The sequence below is a fragment of the Dermacentor variabilis genome, chromosome 3, assembly GCF_050947875.1.
Source record: "Dermacentor variabilis isolate Ectoservices chromosome 3, ASM5094787v1, whole genome shotgun sequence".
NCBI classification, from domain to species: domain Eukaryota; kingdom Metazoa; phylum Arthropoda; class Arachnida; order Ixodida; family Ixodidae; genus Dermacentor; species Dermacentor variabilis.
In genome coordinates, this window is record NC_134570.1 from 114710301 (window position 1) to 114733853 (window position 23553).

Consider the following 23553-nt stretch of genomic DNA (forward strand, 5'->3'; position numbering starts at 1 on the left):
CTTATTGAGGCCTACCCGAGTGCTTTGCTTTGAGGCCGCCTCTTGCTTGAGGCGGTACATGGACTTGTGGTGATGGAGGCCACCCGCCTGACACCCTTTCGACTGCGCTTGCCACGGTAACGCAGCTGGGAGCCGTCGCTGGTCTCGTCTGATGACCAGTGCTGTCATCGTGTCTTGGCTCGCCTCCAAATGGAGTCGTCTTGACAGTTCTACCACCGATCGTCGTCACCATCGAAACGGAACCTGTGAGACGTTTTCACTGTTTGTTTAACGCTGCGCGCAGGACCTAATACAGACAGGCGTTTTAGTGACTTTCGTTCGGTACTACGTGTTCACTGCTTGTTTTATTTTACTTGTAGCATCTTCGATAAATGGTGGTTGACACCTGTCCGCGTGTTTCTGACGTTTATAACCGCTTGACTGCACACAGACGTACGTGCTGAACAAATGTTGCATTTTTGGCATCGGCGATAGGAAAAGCACTATCGTTAAATTTTAGAGCGGCACGTAGTTTTTGTGCTGTAGACTATAATGGGGGGGGACGAAAAGAGAATGCTATTTGAGTTGGGTAAGGAGATGCGACTGAGTGTAGAGGCTTTGGAGGCATGGGTGGGCGCCGAGATCAGCGAGCAAAGCAGCAAGAAGAATCAAGGATAGCAGCACAGGAAGAACATATGCGAAAGTTAGGCCGCATGGATGCTGAAGGAGCGCTCTTTGAAGAGCGACGACGGATAATAGAGGTAGAGCGTTCACTTGCTACCGGCGTAAGGGATGATACCGCTGGTGGTCATGGTTTTCCCAATCTCCATAAAGTGACTTTAACGAGGGTAGGATGAACCATACGCCTATACACAAACGTTTGAGAGAGTGGTTGTTTGACAAGGCGGGCCACTAGAGAAGTGGACCTTGTCATTAGTCTGCGTCTAACCGGTGAAGCATTAACCGTAGTAGGTCGGCTGTCTGCGGAAGGCGCCACGGATTAGGCGAAGTTAATACAGCGGTTCCGCTATGCTGAAGAAGGGTATCCCGTGAAGCTACGAGATGCGAAGCCCGAGAATGCCGAGAACGCAAGACAGTTTGCAGGCAATGCTTCTCGGCTACTTCGATCACTAGCTACAGTTAGCCAAGACACCGAAGACATATGAAGCACTACGAGACAAGATCGTGTCTGTACAGTTTTTATGACCCCCGCGAGGAAAAGCTAGCCATCTTTCTCAAGGAAAGAGGGGGTCGTGATCTTGACACAGCAAAGACAGCCGACGAGTACCTGGATACGCAAGGTATAAGAAATCTTCCTAGAGGAAAGGAAGAAAAGAAACGAGAGGTAGCTTCTAGTCCACAATAAAACAGTGGCTACAAATGAAAGCAAAAAAGCACTCTGCTTTCTCTGCAACATACAGGGACACATAGCTTCGGACTGGTGGACTGGGTCCAGAACTCCAAAGGCATCATTGTGCTGGATATGGAAGAAGACAGGCCATAGGGCAGATGCTTGCTTGCACTAGTGGGTCTAGAAGGCGTGGTGAAGAGTCATGCCCTCACTTAAGACCGGAACAAGTCGAAGGAGAACAGAAAAAAAACAACAGAAGCTTGTCCAACAAAGTGCAGAAGACAGTCACAACAATCGGAAGTGCTAACGGACTTGTGGTACCCCACTGTACGCCTATTAGACCAGTCTGCAAAAGGATTGCCAGAGGCAGGCATGTAATTGACTCGCCACTTTTCAAGTGGCACGTTCAAGAAGTTTGCATAGAGAACCCTTTGTACGAAGTTTTACTTGGCAACGTTGAAGGTTTCCGCCCGATGGACCATAGTGTGTGCAAGCAATCCAATTCACAATTGTCAAATTGCAGTACAACAAATTCACGTAAAGAATGAATGACCGCTGCTACAAGGAAAATGAAAGCGCAGCCCCTAAACTACCCGTGCCACATGTCAACCCGTTAAGCATCAGTCCACAGAAACTGTGAAAGTTGCAAAGCACATATTCCACACTAGAAGCTTGTTTCGCAGCATTAGACAAACGAAGCACGTCAAAGAAGCAAGCTGTAACAGTGTTTGTGTTGGTTCATGGCATCCTCTTCCGGCGCTACCAGACTGCAGAACGGCGGGCCTTTGAGCAACTTGTGGTTCCCAGAAAGCTTTGGGGCAGAATAATGACCATGGAACATGAAGGTTTACTCGTTGGTCATCAGCGACAGAAGAGGACAGTAAACCGGGTCCTTGAATTTTGTCGGCCGGGAGTACAAGCGTACGTTACACGTTTCGTAAAATCGTGTGACAAATGCGAAAGAACTGTAGCGAAGCGCCTTGTAGGCCGCGTACCGTTGGCAAATATGCCCATCATCGGTACACCACAACACCGAGATGCCGTCGACATTATTTGTCCTTTGCCGCCAACATTCGACAAAGGGAATAAATATCTACTGACCATGATCGACTTTGCTATACGCTGCCCTGATGCGGTAGCTTTACCAAATATTGAGACAGGACGGATATCGGGCCTACTAAAAATGTTCTCCCATGTTGTTGGTACACGCGAGACAGTGAGTGTTCGTGGCAAGTCTTTCACATCCATCCTAACGCAGGAACTGGGTCGACTACTGTCATTTCAACAACTGCCTACAATGCCATACTATCCAATTGCGTATGGCCTTGTGCAAAAGTTTAATGGAACGCTCAAACAAATGGTTCGATTCATGTCACAGGAATGCCCTAAAAATGGGATAGATACTTGGTCCCATTGCTTTGCACATACCGAGAAGTCCCACAAGCAAGCCTTTTCTTTTCACCATTTTACCTCCTGTACGAACGATTTGTGCGCGGACCGATGTCTATAACTAAGGAACACTGGGCAGGCGGTAATCTCGACAAAGAGACCAAGACGACGTACGGATGCATAATCGTGTTCACCCATGTCTGACAGCATTTGTATAACTTGTTGTGTATTTTTTTTTCATTTTCTTTCATCAGTGCTCTTTTTGTAAAAGTGTTCACTTGTGTTTATTTATGTATTTTCCTTTCATCAGTGCTCTTTAAAAATGTTCACTTTTGTCTACCGCTGTTTACTCCAATGTATTTTTTGTACCTTTTCTTAACCCACTCCTGCTATAGCGCAAATTGTGCTGCAGTATGCATAAATAAATAATAATATAAATAAATATGTCGTAGAGCTCCAGGAAAGATCACAGGACACCTGCGAGATGTCTCATGAAGAGGCACAGCAGGATAAAGCTTCCCAAAAGAAGTACTATGATAGAAAGTCAAGATCTAGACAGCTTTTTGCAGGTGATAAAGGGTTAACGCTCTTTCCTTCAGAGAAAAACAAGCTAATATTGAAATCGAAGGGCCCCTGCAATGTCGTTCAAGAACGCAACGAATAAGACTACCTTATAGACCTTGGTTCGCGAGTGAGGCTATTTCACATCAACCTCCTGAAAAGATATGAAGAAAGGGAAACGAAACTAGACCACCAGCAGCAAGCAGTAGTTACCGTCGAGTCGGATAATGCGGATTAATATGACGTACATTCTGTGGCTCTACAGGAGACAGAGAGAGACATAAAGATGTTGCCATAACGAAGGATAAGAGTTGTGAGCATAGTGACCAGACTAATAATCTTTTGGAAGAGTATCCAGACGTGTTTTCCATTATGCCAATCAACACGAATGCTGTTGAATGCAAGCTACGGTTCACAAGCGAAACATCTGTCAATGTGCATCCGTATCCCATACCTTTTGCCATTCAGGAAGCTGTTGTGCATGAGGCTCAAGACATGTTGAAATAGTGCACAATTTAACCCTCCTATTCTCCGTATCAAGCACCTATAGTGCTGGTGACGATGAATGACAGGACCATACGGATTTGCATTGATTTTCGACACTTCAATCGAGTTGTGATTAGGAACAATTAGCCGTGTCTCAACAAGGCCCTGTCTGGGACAAAGCCTGATTGAGGCCTACCCAAGGCTTTGGTTGATGCCGCCTCTTGCACGAGGTGGCACGTGGGGTTGTGGCGGTGGTAGCCATCCGCCCGACACCCGTTCGAGTGCGCAGGCCACGGTAATGCAGTCGGAGGCCATCGCACGGCTAATCTGATGACCAGTGCTATCATTCTGTCTTGGCTCACCTCCCACGAGTGTCATCATAACTCAAATCGTCGCAACAGTTCAACCGCCGATCGTCATAACCTACAGAACTCAACCTGTGAGACATTTTCACTTCTTTCTTGAACGCTGCGTGCAGGACTTAAAGTAGACAGGTGTTTTAGTGACTTCGTTCTGTATTGTTTTTCTGCTTGTTTTGTTTTACTTCTACATCTTCGATAAATGTTGATTTACGTCTGTCCGCGTGCCTGTGACGTTCATTACTGCTTGACTGCACTCAGACATACGTAACGAGCAACTGTTACAGATGGCATTCAATAGTTACATATAAAATCTGGAATCTTATGGCGAGAAACTAGAATCTCAATATGAGGCCCGCCATAGTTCGGGTCTCTGGAATAGTTTTGTCAAGCTGGGGTTCTTCACCGCGCACCAAAACTTAAGTACACGAGCGTTATTGCATTTCACCATCATCGAATTGCAGCGGCTGCGGCTGGCGTCAAACCAGTGCCCTCAAAATTAGTATAAGAACATCATAGTCACTATTCCACCACGAGGGGTGGGCGTTACGCACAACAGGGTTGTACGTAACGGAACCAGCTCCAGTTGAAGGTGGTCGAACATTTCACTTTGTATCAATGAATATATATATATATATATATATATATATATATATATATATATATATATATATATATATATAATGCGACGAGGTTTATTGTCGCGCAGAAGGTAGTGGAGTGCTAGGTATATAAAGGCACTGCAATGGCTGTCCGTAGGACGGGGCTCGCTCGCCATTACGGCACGGTCCTTCGTCTTACTCTTCAGCCGACACATACGATATATATGTAAATCTATATATATATATATATATATATATATATATATATATATATATATATATATATATATATAAAATCTGAACCGGCGACGAATAACGCTAGAACGTTATCTAGTGAGGCGAGTCTAGCAGTACATTTGGAGGAATTAGAGGGCAGCAAATGGTAAGTAATAGGGCTAAGTGATGTTAGGAGGTCGAATAAAGCATATGGAGTGCTAAAAAGCGGGCACGTACTGTGCTACTGGGGCTTAGCGGAGAGACGAGAACTAGGAGTCGGATTCCTGATTAATAAGAATATAGCTGGTAACATGCAGAAATTCTACAGCATTAACGAGATGGTGACAGTTCGTGTTGTGAAACTTAATAAGAGGTACAAATTAAAGGTCGTACAGGTCTACACCCCTACATCCAGTCATGATGAACAGGAAGTCGAAAGCTTCTATGAAGACGTGGAATCCGCAATGGGCAAAGTCAAAACAAAATACACTATACTGATTGGCGACTTCAATGCCTTGGTAGGCAACAAGCAGGCAGGAGACAAGTCAGTGGGGGAATGTGTCATAGGCACTAGGAATAGCAGGGGGGAGTTATTAGTACAGAAGAATATGCGCATAATGAGTACCTTCTTCCGGAAGCGGTAATGCCGGAAGTGGACGTGGAGGAGCCCCAATGGCGAGACTAGAAATGAAATAGACTTTATACTCTGCGCTAACCCTGGTATCATACAAGATGTGGACGTGCTCAGCGAGGTGCGCTGCAGTGACCATAGGATGGTAAGAACTCTAAGAAGCCTAGACCTGAGGCGGGAACGGAAGAAACTGGTACATAAGAAGCCGATCAATGAGTTAGCGTTACGACGGAAAATAGAGGAATTCCGAATCAAGCTACAGAACAGGTATTCGGCGTTAACAGAGGAAGAGGAAGTTAGTGTTGAAGCAATGAACGACAATCTTATGGGCATCATTAAGGAGTGTGCAATAGAAGTTGGTGGTAACTCCGTTAGGCAGGATGCCAGTAAGCTATCGCAGGAGGCGAAAGATCTAATCAAGAAACGCCAATGTATGAAAGCCTCTAACCCTACAGCTAGAACAGAACGGGAGAACTTTCCAAGGTTATCAACAACCGTGAGACAGCTGACATAAGGAAGTATATTATTGATACAATTGAGCATGCTCTCAGGAACGGAGGATGCCTGAAAGGGGTGAAGAAGAAACTAGGAATTGGCAAGAATCAGATGTATGCGTTAACAGACAAGGGCGGCAATATCATTACTAATATGGATGAGATAGTTCATGTGGCTGAGCAGTTCAATAGAGATTTATACAGCACCAGTGGCACCCAAGACGATAATGGAAGAGAGAATAGTCTAGAGGAATTCCAAATCCCACAGGTAACGCCGGAAGAAGCAATGAAAGCCTTGGGAGCTGTGCAAAGGGGGATGGCAGTTGGAGAGGATTAGGTAACAGCAGATTTGTTGAAGCATGGTGGGCAGATTGTTCTAGAAAATCTGGCCACCCTGCATGCGCAATGCATCATCAGTTCGAGCGTGCCGGTATATTGAAGTAGTCCTAATCCATAAGAAAGGGGACACGAAATACTTGAAAAATTATTAACCGATCAGCTTACTGTACTGTCCCTTGCCTACAAATTATTTACTAGGATAATCACAAATAGAATCAGGAACACCTTAGACTTCTGTCAACCAAAGGACCATGCAGGATTCCGTAAAGGCTACTCAACAAAAGACCACATTCACACTATCAATCACTATCAAATCTAATGTGCACTATCAAATGTGCAGAATGTAACCAACACTTATATATGGCTTTCATTGATTACGAGAAAGCGTTTGATTCAGTCGAAACCTCAGCAGTCATGGAGGCAATACGGAATCAGGGTGTAGACGAGCCTATGTAAAAGTACTGAAAGATCTATATAGCGGCTCCACAGCCACCGCGGTCTTCCATAAAGAAAGCAACAAAATCCCAATAAAGAAAGGAGTCAGGCAGGGAGATACGATCTCTCCGATGCTATTCACAGCGTGTTTACAAGAGGTATTCAGAGACATGGATTGGGAAGAATTGGGGATAGGAGTTAATGGAGAATACCTTAGTAACTTGCGATTCGCTGATGATATTGCCTTGCTTAGTAACTCAGGGGACCAATTGCAATGCATGCTCACTGATCTGGAGAGGCAAAGCATAAGGGTGGGTCTAAAAATTAATCTGCAGAAAACTAAGGTAATGTTTAACAGTCTCGGTAGAGAACAGCAGTTTACGGTAGATACCGAGGCACAGGAAGTGGTAAGGGAATACATCTACTTAGGGCAGGTAGTGACCACGGATCCGGATCAGGAGACTGAAATAATCAGAAGAATAAGAATCGGCTGGGGTGCGTTTGGAAGACATTCTCATATCATGAACAGCAGGTTGCCATTATCCCTCAAGAGAAAAGTGTACAACAGCTGTGTCTTACCAGTACTCACGTACGGGGCAGAAACGTGGAGGCTTACGAAAAGGGTTCTACTTAAATTGAGGACGACGCAACGAGCTATGGAAAGAAGAATGATGGGTGTAACGTTAAGGTATAAGAAAAGAGCAGATTGGGTGAGGGAACAAACGCGAGTTAATGGCGTCTTAGTTGAAATCAAGAAAAAGAAATGGGGCATGGGCAGGACAAGTAATGAGGAGTGTAGATAACCGACGGCCATTAAGGGTTACGGACTGGATTCCAAGGGAAGAGAAGCGAAGCAGGGGGCGGCAGAAAGTTAGGTGGGCGGATGAGATTAAGAAGTTTGCAGGTACGACATGGCCACATTTAGTACATGACCGGGGTAGTTGGAGAAGTATGGGAGAGGCCTTTGCCCTGCTGTGGGCGTCACAACGAGGCTGATAACATATATATATATATATATATATATATATATATATATATATATATATATATATATATATATACTGCGCATGTGCCGACTAACGAGAAAGACGAAGGACCGTGCCGTGATCGCGAGCGAGCCCCGTGCTACGGACAGCCGTAGCATTATATATATATATATATATATATATTAAAAGAACAGTGAGAGAACCCAGGGGCTATATTTAATAATCACATGATAAGAAGCCACCAAACAAGCAACCAATGACAACATACGACGAATTATACGTAATTACTTATTAAAATGATAATGGAAATGAAAGTGGCTGAAAAAATAACTGGCTGTAGATGGGATGCCAACCGACGTTTACGCAATACGCGCGCGATGCTCTTACCAACATAGCTATCTCCGACACAACTTCCCATCCACTTTTTGGGGTATATATATCTTACTACAAGAAATAAACCTGGGAGTGTTATCCAGCGCCACCACTCACAAACCCTGGCGGCGGATGTCGAACTTCCCTTTTGCCGCAGGCGTCACGAGTACGTGATCAATTTGGGCGATGACAATTGGTCCCTAAACCCACTAATGCTATTTGAAGGCATCGATGTTGGCGGAGTCGCCACCCTCGTAATGTTATGACTGTGTAAAAACGGAACCCAGGGGCCGAATTTTTATTGCTCATATCATAAGAAGCCAACAGAAAAAGAACCCTAGGACAGCATAGGGGATATTACTTGTACTTGCGATTTGCGCTAAAGAAATAGTCAATTACTGGAGAGGAAAGTGGATGAAAAAATAACTGACCGTAGCTGGGATAAGAACTCCCGTCCTGGCATTACCCGTGCAATGTACTTACCAATTAAGCTACCGCGGCGCCGTTCTGCCGTCCATTAAGAGCCCAGCTTCTTGTTATATACACAATAAAAATCGGGCCCCTCTGTTTCCTTTCTTCTCATTCATTACATTACGAGGGTCCCTAATCAGACAACATTGATGCCTTCAAGTGGTATGTGTGGGTTTATCGGCTAGTTGTCGTCACATAAATAGATCACGTACTCGTGATGCTTGCGGCGTGATGTTCCACATCCTTTGCCAGCGTTTGTTAATGGCTGCACTCACTAACACACCCAGGGTCATTTGTAGCTGTAAAACATAAATACTCCAGAAAGGGGATGAGAAAACGCCGCCGCGATTTCTCAATCCGCAAGAGCACCACACGCGTAATGCGAAGACGTGGGGTTGTATCCCACTTGCGACCAGTTGTTTTTCATACACTTATATTTCTATTACTTTACCCTTTCTTTCACTCAGTCAGTAAGTAAACTTGATCTCCCCTATGCTTCCCTTGGTGTCTTTGTTCATTTCTTATGTATGAACGCATGTGCGCATGTGTGCATGAGTAAACTTCTTGAACTGCAATCAATAAGCGTAATTTTACGTTTATTAATGTATATATTTTTATTTTTGCTCATGTTTTCATAATGAAGCCAATACTCACCCCGGCTATGAACACACAACCAAGATAAGACAATATGGAAAAATATCCCCATGAACCGCTCCATTACTGCTTTTAGAAAAGCAAATTTATTTTGCTGAAAAAAAGTGAAGGCATCGTTAACTTTGCAATGTGTGGATGCTAAGTTTTTGAAGCTTAAATTTGAAACTCTGAAGTTTACTTCTAATAATCATGTTACAGCAACTTTGCCGGTTATGCAAAGTTCATGCAAAGCTCTCTGAATTCTATATGGCCACTGTGAAATTGCAAAGTTGATATTGTTGACAGTGCTGTAAATAAATTCCACTTTTTACTAGACGCCTATATTACATTTCGCAAAGACCACTTAGCCAAAATATAAAGCATTCGTTCAGACTAAAACATTCAATTGAGAAATTTCGGAGCCTATAGAGAAGTCGCGAAAATATTTATTGCCAACAAGGTCCTATGGGTGGCTTTATTTTTTGAAGCTTCTAAGAAACTGCGCTAACTGTGAAAAAGTGCCATAATATCGTTTAATGAGGCACAATACCATTACTACTTTTACCCGCGCTTCCAGCTGACTGGATAATGCACGCACTTTGAATGTGTGGACAGAGCGCAAATAAAATTAAATAGGAGAGCCAAGTGGCACTTTCTGTCTCTCATGCATCACCATCAGCCGCCAAATATGTATGTCGTCCCCATTCTCACGTTCTGTGAACAACAAAAAACACTCACAGCGCTCCAATAGTAACGAAGAGCTATATATGGCTATGTCCTAAGGCTGCATTTGTATAATTACATGCACTGACAATATATGTTGGTAAGTCTGTGGGCAAAATGTCTGCAATCTGCGTTGATGCATGCAAATTCTGCATCCTGTCGGCACATAGCGTGATTCACTCGGTAAAGGCATGTTTGAGGGCTGAAATGTCGCTGCGTGAGACCTCTGGTCATTTGGTGCCTTTTTAGACTTTACGCACTTTAGCTAGAGCCAAGAAAAATTAAAACCGCTGAAGCTATCTTTGGCACCATTTGTGTGTAAACTAATAGATTAACAGTTCCTTAGTTGTTTAAGGCGATTAATGAAATAACCTCTTAGCAACGAATTGCGGTGATACCTGTCTCACGATGGATGGTAATGCGTTAGCATTGAATTATTATAGACACGCAACTTACTTTCACCGTCGAAACAATAATCTCCGAGGCGTGTACTGCGGCGGGACTCCTCTTTCGTACTTCCCTAATAACGCTCGGCGCCATCTAGCGGCGCCTGCACGAAGCCTGCGCATAGCCGCTGGAATGCATTGCGCGAGTGCGTACGAACGCTGAGAAACGTGTCGCGAGGCAACCGGGCACCTCTCTCGCGCTTCTTTCTGGACACGCGTCGTCACCTAGTGGCGTAGCCTCGAAGTCACCGTGTGACCTCTTAGGCATGGCGCCCGGCGCGCCGGTGCCTGCAAACGCTGAGAATGGTTTCCTCGCTTCTCCTATTGTTAGTGGCGCATAATCAGTGACGCAAGTTAATGAGGGGTTCATTGTAGAGTGGAACATCTCAGTGCATTAATGGCGCAGCTCACTAAAATGTTGGCGTCAAAGGGCTTCACTGAAAGGTACACGTCCCCAGTGCATTTCTATTCCTTAAAGGGGTGGACACATCAAAATTTTCGTTCGTGCGTTTGTTGATTCAAACGTTGCTTCATGCTTCAGGAAGCACGATAGACACAGCGGGATTCATATATATCCGATAAATAATTTAATAAAAGCATTATTATACCGAGCGATTTGGGTTTTGTTTTCTGGGCTCTGGGGGATGCTATGACGTCACAGAGGAGGAAACGCAACATGGCTTGGTCACGTGCGCCACAGAAAATAGTGACGTAAAACTATGCTGCGTCGTCTGCTCGCGCATGCGCGTGCTCTGCCAGCAGAGGCAAACAACTGGCGATTCGAAGTACATGTTGCGATTATTATAATTATTGGGACGAGCGACAACAACGGTAAGAAAATATTGCGGCTTGTGAGAGTCGGTGATTCATTCCGAAGCGCCGTAAACTTTAGCTTTGAAGTGAACCAGAAAAGGCCTAGTGACGATATCGGCGGCGCCGAACGATCAGAAACGGTGAAGCTGCCGTCGGTGCCAGAGGGACCACTCCTCGGTCGCTGATTGGCCGCTTCGCCGTACGGCTGCCGCACAAATGGGTCCCGGACCCGTCCTCTCTACGGCAAGGAAATCTCCCCGTTCGCGAGCAAAACGGCCGTCGCGCGGGGGCCCGCGAACGGCAAACGGCGGCGGCGAGTTTCCGTGCCGGTAACGTGGACAGGCCCTCACATTGAGAAACGCCAAGCGAACGAGAGACGCGCTCCGAGCTGCCGAACTATGCGACTATGCGAGTAGAGAAGCGGACAACACGATCGCCGCATATCCTGTCCCTTTCAGAGTCGGCCGGCTAGTGTTACACTCAAACGTGTAAAGGCCCGTCCGCACGGCAACTCGCCGCACGCAGTTTGCCGTTCGCGGGCCGCCGTGCGGGGTTCGTGTTGTCCACTTCTCTCCTCTTGTGTCCGTGTCGGCACGCCTTACCCCTTCTTTGCATTAAGAAATGATTTCTATATGCCTGTAGCTCGGTCATAGTGGAGGCTATGCTCGGTCGCTCGGCCCAGCAGGCTCCGTAATCGGCATTTCATCGCTACTCATCATACGTCACGTTTTTGTGCTAGTATGCTATGACGTCAACATTTTCGTTCCTCCTCTGTGACGTAGTAACTGCCGCGCTAGCGATGGGTCTAGACTACGAGAAGGAGTTTTTAATGACTTTTTGGAGCTGAATTAAAATTATTTTGAAATGTTTGCAGCGTCCAATACCTCGTTCTAGGTGTCCTTGCATACGGAAGCAGCCTACAACATGCTTTTTATAGCCTCAAAATTTGGTGTCCCAACCCCTTTAAGTACATCTTTGCTATGCTCCTACTCAGGAGCCTAAAAGAAGTTTAACGACAAGACATAATTAAGACAATTAATTTCTGGAATTTACGTATGACATGTTCTGAGGCACGCCGCAGTGTCCGACGCCGGAATATAGTTGACCACCTGACGTTTCTTAACGGACAACATATGCACTGTACAGAGGAATTTTTGCATTTCTCCTCCATCGATATACGGCTACCGTGGCCAAAATTTGTTCCCACGTCCTCGTGCGTAGCAGCGCAACGCCAAGGCTACTATGCAATCAAGGTGGGTGCGATAAGGCAAAATCGACTTACATGGTCTTGGTATTTAATAATGCCATCCCTTTGATCACTGGGTACGTGAATACCTTTAAATATTTATGAATACATTCACTGAATTTCACCTGTCGCCTTCATGGTTACACAATTTTTCGAAAAATTATCGAGCATGCCACGACATAAACTTGTATGCCAGCAAAAAAAAAAATATTTGATTTATACGACTTTGTCTAGCCCTTATTTAAGCTATTTGTTTTTAAGCCACGCTGGCAGGTACCTTTGAAGTGAGTTTGCTGATAACATTTGTTGATAATTAGGAGTTGTAAATGCTTTTTATTGCGATAGCAATTTTATAGACCGTCCAGGCGCCGTCATACCGTCACCGTCGTTGTCGCCGTCACGTTGCGTATGAAGCCCAAGGCCGATAAAATCGTCGTCGTGTGGCGTATGCTGTAATATACGAGTCAAAGCGTCCGAGGATGAGCCGGCGCACGCGGCTCAATGTCGCGAGAGCGAGCGAGGAAGGCTGGACGAAGCGCGCCCTCTTCTGTCGCGCTCGAGGCACGAGGGTGAGGCGAGGGAGGGGAAGCGTTCTTCCCCCGGCTGCTGCTTATGGAGCGGCCGTGCGGGTGCCGTATCTTGAAAGCGATCTGCGACGTGAGCAAAGTGCGCGCCCGCGGAGGTCGTATCGTCAAAGCGATCTGTGATGTTTGAAGAGTGCGCGTAGCGCCGGTGTCTTCGTGTGCGATGTGCTTTCAACGTTTCCCTCACGTTGTAACGAGAAAGGCACGAAGATCAATTCGCGTGCTGTTGCTGCCGCAATTCCTCATTCCACACTGTAAATACAAATTAGCCCATATGGGTGTTTCAACAGCTGACATGCCATTTTCCTCTCAGCCCAAAAAAGTACTCAGACGAGAAGTAAAACAAGCTAGAACCATTATTTTACCCCAGATCTCATTTCAAGGGGCATTGCGGTTGTAAAATGGGAGTGTTCAAGAAATAGCATTGTTGTGGGGATAGATAGGCAGTCTTGAAATACGCCCCTATCTGACAAGAGCGGAAGAGGGAAAAGAATAACTCATCCGTTACCAACATGGCTGTCAACCCCAGCTACAATTTCAGTAGAATTATTTCTGCACTCAGATTCAAAATATCCCGCGCAATGTGTATCCGCACTGCTTTTTTTTTTTTCGAATTAGCCGCGCTTTGGTGCTGCAGATGACGCCGAAAGTCGAAACTCTACGCGGAGGCGCATGACCGAAGCACGCACGCGTGCGTTCAAAGCCACCCAGCCGCAACCATTACAGCAATGGCGCATTCATCTACTGTTGTTGATGTCTCTCACAGTTTTGAATCCCTGAGGCTCTACGGTAAGCGATTTTCAACGGCCATTGATTGTTCTATGAATGTGTATAAGTTCTAAGTGTTCCATTGAAGGTACCAGTCCAACATGCTACAACAGTTTGCCGTACAAAACTATTTTGTACTACCACTGTGTTTCTTCGAGCTTTGTCCTATTCGAGGCGAACTGAGTTCTTGGAGTGAAGTGAAAGTTCTTAAAAGTCATGATTTTAAATGATGAAGCACTAGGCCACGTCCTTGAGGTCTCTTAATTGGAAGGCTGCGAGCGTTCTACATATTCTGCTAAGCGCGTGGAGTGCGAGATGAGTGACGTTACGTGCGAGCTGCAGTACGAGGTTACGTGAGTGCGAGGTGAGCCATACTTCGCCGCCAAACCGCGGACTTGAAATGTGCCTACTCGTTAATTAATGTTTTCTGCGATGCGCGTATGTGCTTGTTTGTACAGCAGTCGCTTGAGCGAGAACAATCAGCGCTTCTCTGTGCGCGGTATCTGCTAGCTGCCGCGTACGTGGCGTCAATCCCCTAGCTCGGACGGTCGTGTGCAGTATGTCGCTTTGCAGTATGTCGCTTACGAAGCGCACACTGCCAATTTTCCGGTAGGCTCCCTTCTATCGTATGTCTTTTCCCGCCCATGCCGTTTACTTCGCCGTCAGTGCGTGGCTATGGCGCCTAGCCGCAGAGCTTTGAGGGTCTGCGCCCATGGACTTTGTTCATGCCGGCGGCTGATATTGGCGGCCCGTTTGTGTTATTAAAAGCGTGCGCGTTGTGAACATCCAACGGCACTTCGAGTAAATGCCGCGCGAGCTGCTGTTTAGAGTAAGCGAGATGGTTGTGTTATGTCTTTAAGAAAGTCTTTATGTTTAGCGTACTACATGACGGCAACCGGTGTTCTGCTTAGGTTCAGATTACTGGATACTCCGTCACTTGACCATCGGCTGCCGGAGCAGGTAAGTATCAGTGGTGCCGGCACGTCCGCCGGTAGAAAACGATGCGGTTGCCCTGAAGAGACATATCAATTTACGCGATAGCGTTAGGGGCTATAGGTCATACGGGCTCGTCGCTCACGGGCTGTGTTCTTTGCTGAGGCCGCCACTACGCCTCACGTGCAACTACTATGCTATGTCTGTATAGTCGGTGCTTGAACAGTGTTGTTATTCAACAGCCGGCTCTGTGCACTGGACGCCTCGACTTGTTTAATCTTTATTCTTTTGCAACTTCCCCATTCTGTACAAGTATTCAGTTTTGATTTCTAGATGCCAAATTCACGCAAAGAATTCGCGCTTTCCACCTCAGGCTCATATGACAGTTCGCAGCGCCATCCTATATTGCACGAGTATTCATAATAAGGCAACTTCTGCTACTGGTAAACAATATGGCTGGCTAATCAAGCCATATGTGTAAGAAAAATGTGCTTTATCTCCGCCATTGTCTATTGTAGAAAGAGATAATAGCTTGGCATTCAATGTCAATAACACCAATAAATTCTGCATTCTTAGAAGCCATTTATTTGAGGTGATCAGTAAACATTTCATGGCTAAGTGCATAGGTGCATGAGTTAAGTAAAGGTTTTGTAAAGACCGAACCCATTATTATATAAAATTTTGGCAAGCTTACTGTAACAATAATGTAAGCTGAACAATATACACAACTCAATGTAGCAGCGGAAGTAATCCAATGTAAACTTGGGGCCAGCTGTTTTGTGCTCTATGTGATCATCGCAATCTCTAATTTTTCTGGTGCATTTCAGGACTGCGGCCACTTCATCGCCAGCTGTGAGGATGAAGCAGCTTCATAGCCGAACATCAGACGCCTTTCAGCAGATTCCCTTTCTAGCAACACGCGCCTTGGTATAGTCTTAGCTAGAGTTTATTTTTTACTATATATGTTTTATGTGCAATGGCTAGTTTACTGGCTTCCTTAGAGTGACTGCTGTGACACCTAAACCATGGGAGATAACATGTACAGGGTGTCCAATGTAGTATTAGCCAAACAGTAAAAATATGCGAATACACGTAGCGGGACAGAACCTAGGTAATTTTGTTTGCCTTCGCTTGGAGATACTTGGATTTTTCGCATTTCGCCTAATATATGCAATTCGTTTCATTTAATTTTTCAACTTCTGAAATATTATACTTCAATGAAAAATATCAATGACAAAAGTATAAAGCAACATGAAAAGCTCCTGTTACAGCTTTCTGGGGCTCATTATGTGACACATAATGTGTTTTTCCGAGCATAGAAGGAGTCCGCGAATACCTGCTAAATGCCTCCATCGGCAAGTCAGAGGGCAATTGCGCGTGTATTCGCGGGCTTTACATTTGTACATATGCCCTTTGTAGGCATCTGTGTTCCGGTCAGAAAATATGTGTAGCGTGTAAATTACTGTGACAATAAAATTAAAAACAGAAACTACAAGACTTGGGGCATAACCCGGGTGTGCAGGTGTGTGCATCAGCATAACGACGAAAACCTCGTGCAAGTTTATAAAAATAGTCATGAGGTTGCTTTCTGTCCCATTATTGTCACTGTTCTCTATCCCTATATTAATGTAAAAATGGGCTGTCTAGTATTGCACGGTTAAAAACACTTCAACTACATAAGTTACCTTTACCATCACATCTAAAGAAACATAGAAATTTTTAAAATTTGCTTTGGTTCTCGGACCTTCATTTTAGGTCCTTCTCAAGTTTGCCCAGCTTTTGAAAAAAAAACAATCATGGGTACCTTCCAGGCTTTATAAGCAGCTTTTGCACATTGTGCCAGTTTGTGCAGACGCCAAAGAGGTCGCAGGACAGTGTCTATAATGGTGTCCGGTAAATGCAAGTTTCTTGTGCGAGTCGTTATGCTTAGTACCGATTGGATTGAGATATCATTTTAACAAAACCTTTCTTTTTCAAGGTGTTTGCCATGTGGTGTGTGCGCGAAGAACCGTACTTTTTAAAAGGGTTGCTCATTCTCTAAGTGCCCTGTTGGGTGTTTTGAAAGGCATATGCGTTTGACAGCATTGTGTTTTGCCTTCAGCTGAAGATATTATTGATTTGTTTGCATGCACATAGAGTAGCATTAGACTGAAAAGACAAGCGATAACACGATCCAGCCATATAGCAAAATTCACACATAAGCAAAGTGTTTTATGCAATCCCTAGGCGAGTAAGTAAATATAAAGGAATATGCTTGTATTTTAAACAGTACCTATTCTTCAGAAACATGGCATTTTCTACCATGTACAATAACTGTTCATTATTTAAAATTATAAAAATATTGGCGTTATTTAAGGCCAACTGCGCTAAATTCGAAAATTCTCATTTATTTAACTAGGAAGTTTTGGGGAGTGTCTTTACCAACTGCCACAATGAAATTTATAGTTGTATTCGTATTATATGTGATAACAAAAAAGCGTTTTGGAACCAAGTGACTGTTATGCAGTATGCTAAGTGCGCCCATTAGAACACTCACATTTTCATTCTAGACATGTAGAAAGTATGTATGTACACATCTTGAAGTCAAATTGGGAAATCTTATTCGGAGGTGTCATTGTGTGAATATATAGGTTTTTCTCTAAAGCATTGTCTAGAATTAGCAGTACATTTAGGTGTACTTCAAAGCCCTGTGTAAGCAAATACTACTGCTATCAAAAATAAAGTAGTGTTAAAACCTAATGGTTAAAATATACCCTTGAGAGTCTTAAGCACACTTGCATGACTTTACAGCACGTAGTAAAACAAGAATGGGAACTGAGGTGATTGGTTTTTGTTCATCACTACCATATGGCTCGAACAAATAATGAAGATAAGAGAAAAGAGGAAGGGAAGTGAAGTAAACCAAAGGAAAACTCGCTGCTGATTGAAGCTGCATTGACATCTGGATGAGACATGCCATCTTGATTAATTGATTTACCGCAGCAGCTCTCCTCCTGTTCACTTTGTTGTGCATTTGTGTGTGTGTACTAATTCTGGCACTGGAAGCGTTAGGTATTCCCACTCGTGGCCTTGCTACTGGATGTAAGACGTCCTTCTAACTGCAAGTGTAATGTACTATTTAAACCTAATTTCTTTTGAATTCATGTGCCCCCCAAAAGTTGCACTTGAAACGATGCGCCATATTCGCCGCTATTGCCATGAGTACCAGTAGCCGACAGTCCCAGGATGAAACATTGATTAACCTTTTTCAACTACTGTGGAAAACTGTCTTGCATACAAATATGACGATTAGTATACATGCTAAAAGCCTCGTAGAATAAATTTTTTATTCGCATCTTACAATGCTTATTATTTTGACTTTAACATAGGATGGGGGGGGCCATTCTACCTGTGCTGCATTCTGTGACTGACCACTCCAACGACCACAGCAGAATCATTACAGACGTGTGTACTTTGGCTACTGATATTTTTGTAGTTTATGTTTGGTGTAATCGCACAGATTAAATGAAAAACAGGTTAAAAGATGGGCTGACTGGAGCTGCCTCCAAACGGTTGTTACAAAGGAAAATCTTTGTTAACAGTTGTCTTTATCGCAACACAAGAGAGCGTGCAGGTCAAAACACTAGTGCCTAACAAGCGAGAGCATTGTATTTATTTATTTATTCATTTATTTATTTAATATTTACTTACATACATACAGCACCCAATGTTGGGCATTAGAGTAGGGGGAAGTAATATACAAATGATGGAAATACAGATGATGCTGGTACAAAAGGACACCTCTAATACATAATACAACAAATTATTGATATTGAAAAATACAGTACTTAATACAACACCTAAGGTTATTTTGAAATACAACACAAATACAATTTAGTGCATAGTACAACGCAATGATACTAATAATAATAATATTTATAGTAATAATGATGTAATTACAAAAAGCCCTCCACTTCTCAGTAAGGTGCCTGGTGGTGGTCTCGTGCGGACGGTGCCCTCTCGGTGAGCGCATATTTCCCCTCATCTTTTAAAAGGTTCGATACTTACAAGCATTTGTCTCGCAAACCATACTTATTTCAAGGGAATTTTCCACGTCTCAATAATTTCTCTCGTCGTATTCCAGTGCTGATTGCCGTGTTACCGTTTGTTAACGAAGCTTTCCCTTAAGTCTAAATATTTTAAGGCAGTTTGTCGCGTGGGTATCATGGCCACGCACGCTTATATCGCCTTCCGTTTCTCTACCAAGGGTGCGCTTTAAAACCACGGCGCTGCAATTTTGCTTCAGAGACTTTCCTTTCCTTCGTTCTTCTCCTCCCTTAAACTAGCTTTCTTAACTACTACACGCAGAGACAAAGCAACAGCGCGCGCATGCGATCACGCGCTCGCCGAGCACGTGATCAAGCTTTTCGTAGTCTCTAAAGCCGCTCGAGTTCGCTCTTCTCCACGGGCAGCCATTTTTCCAAGAAAGGATGCCTTCCAACCAAATCGACTATCGCGGACAAGATCAGTCCCTTTCCACGTAAGTATGAGGCTCGGAGCAGGAGGTATGGCGCTTCAAAGTAACCTGGGGCCTGACGAACCAACCGACTGAGCTATCTTTGCGGGCAACATCCAAGGGTCACGAGTTCAAATCAACTGTTCTCTTCCTTTCTTTCCTATTTTTTTCCTTTTTTAATGTCTTTTCTTTTATTTTATCGCTGTACGGGAACCCTCCTAAAAAAATTGTATATATCCTCCATTATGTATGGCCACACATGTGCAGGTCATAAATACCAGGTTCTCTAGCCGAGTGCCATCCTTGCGGTGTAACCGAGCTCAGATTGGTCCACCTTGACTGATCAAATAAGGCACCACTGTAGGTTAAATGAGGCGTACAACTCCTGCGGGACCCGCCGTGGTTGCTCAGTGGCTATGGTGTTAGACTGCTGAGCACGAGGTCGCGGGATTGGATCCCGGCCACGGTGGCCGCATTTCGATGGGGGCGAAATGCGAAAACACCCGTGTACTTAGATTTAGGTGCACGTTAAAGAACCCCAGGTGGTCGAAATTTCCGGAGTCCTCCACTACGGCGTGCCTCATAATCAGAAAGTGGTTTTGTCACGTAAAACCCCATAATTTAATTTTTTAACTTAACTCCAGCGGGGACGGTAGTGTATCCGCCTCCCGTGCAAGAGGACCGTGGTTCAAATCCCGGTGCCGCGCAATTCTCCACCGGAAAATACAAAAAAAAACATCTGTTGAGAAAATTGCACAAACAGGCCTGGAGTGCGGCCTGATCCCGGCGACCAGAACCGGTAACGCACTCTCTCACCAGAGCAGGATTGGCCACCCTAGTGCAGTACTTGGCCACAACCTCCTATATGAATACAACAATCAAACCCCGGCCCTCAGTCCCCAGCAGCCGCGAAGCAACTGACCACGGCGGCGGTCAGATCTGTGACGCAGCAGAGGGTGCTAAGAATACCTGGCTCCGGACAGGCCGCCATTGGAATCTGAACCTGGCAACGTTTAACGTTAGAACGTTATCTAGTGAGGCAAATCTCGCAGTGTTATTGGAGGAACTAGAGGGTAGTAAATGGGATATAATAGGGCTCAGTGAGGTTAGGAGGACAAAAGAAGCATATACAGTGCTAAAAAGCGGGCACGTACTGTGCTACCGGGGATTAGCGGAGAGACGAGAACTAGGAGTCGGATTCCTGATTAATAAGGAAATAGCTGGTAAAATACAGGAATTCAATAGCATTAACGATAGGGTGGCAGGTCTTGTTGTGAAACTTAATAAGAGGTACAAATTGAAGGTAGTACAAGTCTATGCCCTTACCTGCAGTTATGATGACCAGGAAGTCGAAAGCTTTTATGAAGACGTGGAATCGGCGATGGGTGAAGTCAAAACAAAACACACTATACTGATGGGCGACTTCAATGCCAGGGTAGGCAAGAAGCAGGCTGGAGACAAGTCAGTGGGGGAATATGGCATAGGCTCTAGGAATAGCAGAGGAGAGTTATTAGTAGAGTTGCAGAACAGAATAATATGCGGATAATGAATACGTTTTTCCGCAAGCGGGTTAGACGAAAGTGGACGTGGAGGAGCCCGAATGGTGAGACTAGAAATGAAATCGACTTCGTACTCAACGCGAACCCTGGCGTCATACAAGATGTAGGCGTGCTCGGCAAGGTACGCTGCAGTGACCATAGGATGGTAAGAACTCGAATTAGCCTTGACTTGAGGAGCAAACGGAAGAAACTGGTACACAAGAAGCCAATCAATGAGTTAGCGGTAAGACGGAAACTAGAGGAATTCCGGATCAAGCTACAGAACAGGTATTCGGCTTTAACTCAGGAAGATGACCTTAGTGTTGAAGCAATGAACGACAACCTTATGGCCATCATTAAGGGGTGCGCAATAGAAGCCGGTGGTAACGCCGTTAGACAGGAAACCAGTAAGCTATCGCAGGAGACGAAAGATCTTGTCAAGAAACGCCAATGTATGAAAGCCTCTAACCCTGCAGCTAGAATAGAACTGGCAGAACTTTCCAAGTTAATCAACAAGCGTAAGACAGCTGACATAAGGAACTATAATATGGATAGAATTGAACAGGCTCTCAGGAACGGAGGAAGCCTAAAAGCAGTGAAGAAGAAACTAGGAATAGGCAAGGGTCAGATGTGTGCGTTAAGAGAGAAAGCCGGCAATATCGTTACTAATATGGATGAGATAGTTCAAGTGGCTGAGGAGTTCTATAGAGATTTATACAGTACCAGTGGCACCCACGACGATAGTCCAAGAGAGAATAGCCTAGAGGAATTCAATATCCCACAGGTAACGCCAGAAGAAGAAGAGAAAGCCTTAGGAGCTATGCGACTGGGGAAGGCAGCTGGGGAGGATCAGGTAACAGCAGATTTGTTGAAGCATGGTGGGCAGATTGTTCTAGAAAATCTGGCCACCCTGCATGCGCAATGCATCATCAGTTCGAGCGTGCCGGTATATTGAAGTAGTCCTAATCCATAAGAAAGGGGACACGAAATACTTGAAAAATTATTAACCGATCAGCTTACTGTACTGTCCCTTGCCTACAAATTATTTACTAGGATAATCACAAATAGAATCAGGAACACCTTAGACTTCTGTCAACCAAAGGACCATGCAGGATTCCGTAAAGGCTACTCAACAAAAGACCACATTCACACTATCAATCACTATCAAATCTAATGTGCACTATCAAATGTGCAGAATGTAACCAACACTTATATATGGCTTTCATTGATTACGAGAAAGCGTTTGATTCAGTCGAAACCTCAGCAGTCATGGAGGCAATACGGAATCAGGGTGTAGACGAGCCTATGTAAAAGTACTGAAAGATCTATATAGCGGCTCCACAGCCACCGCGGTCTTCCATAAAGAAAGCAACAAAATCCCAATAAAGAAAGGTGTCAGGCAGGGAGATACGATCTCTCCAATGCTATTCACTGCATGTTTACAGGAGGTATTCAGAGACCTGGAGCGGGAAGAATTGCGGATAAAAGTTGATGGAGAATACCTTAGCAACTTGCGATTCGCTGATGATATTGCCTTGCTTAGTAACTCAGGAGACCAATTGCAATGCATGCTTACTGACCCGGAGAGGCAAAGCAGAAGGATGGGTCTGAAAATTAATCTGCAGGAAACTAAAGTAATATTTAACAGTCTCGGAAGAGAACAGCAGTTTACGATAGGTAGCGATGCACTGGAAGTGGTAAGGGAATACATCTATATAGGGCAGGTAGTGACCACGGATCCGGATCATCAGACAGAAATAACCACATGAATAAGAATGGGCTGGGGTGCGTTTGGCAGGCATTCTCAAATCATGAACAGCAGGTTGCCACTTTCCCTGAAACGGAAAGTGTAGAAGAGCTGTGTGTTACCAGTACTCACATATGGGGCAGAAACGTGGCGACTTACGAAAAGGTTTCTGCTGAAATTGAGGACGACGCAACGAGCTATGGAAAGAAGAATGATGGGTGTAACGTTAAGGGATAAGAAAAGAGCCGATTGGGTGAGGGAACAAACGCTGTAAATGACATCTTAGTTGAAATCAAGAAAAAGAAATGGGCATGGGCTGGACATGTAATGAGGAGGTAAGATAACCGATGGTCATTAAGGGGGACAGACTGGATTCCGAAGGGAGGGAAGTGTAGCAGGGGGCGGCAGAAAGTTAGGTGGGCGGATGACATTAAGACGTTTGTAGGGTCACCATGGCGGCAGAAAGTTAGGTGGGCGGATGACATTAAGACGTTTGTAGGGTCACCATGGCCACAATTAGTACATGACCGGGGTAGTTGTAGAAGTATGGGAGAGGCCTTTGCCCTGCAGTGGGCGTAAATAGGCTGATGATGATGATGATGAATTACAAGAAACAGCGAATAAGGCAAAAAGCCTTGGACAGGAAAGGTTAATCTCCTATTCTGTCCGAAGAAAAACACATTTTCGAACTATATATTTCGACAACATATGTTCAAACACCGATGGCGTTGCTGTGACAATTTCAGGCGGCAGTTTATTCCAACAGTAGAAGCCAAAACATCATACGAAACCTCAACTAAACTAGGGACTGTAATTAAATGTTATGAGAAAGACCATTTCTTAAAAGGGACAATTTGTGTTTTGGAGGCTTAAACTATCCCACGGGTTACTCTGTCTCGTTGCTTGAACTCAACTGATATGTCCTGCAATACCATTTGCATTCGCATTTGATAGAA

General features: G+C 44.6%; 1 long non-coding RNA gene across 2 annotated transcripts in view; it reads right to left on the bottom strand.

Annotated features, from left to right (window-relative positions):
• The window catches only part of LOC142574111 (uncharacterized), an 84684-nt gene that overhangs the window by 54634 nt on the left and 6497 nt on the right, over positions 1-23553 (bottom strand). Inside the window, exons 2-3 of one of the 2 annotated variants that reach the window (XR_012826425.1) lie at positions 20639-20799; positions 9326-9419 (exon numbers count right to left, since the gene is read on the bottom strand). This is a non-coding gene — a long non-coding RNA (uncharacterized LOC142574111). The remainder of the gene's footprint in view (positions 1-9325; positions 9420-20638; positions 20800-23553) is intronic. The other variant, XR_012826424.1, reaches the window with a different exon arrangement.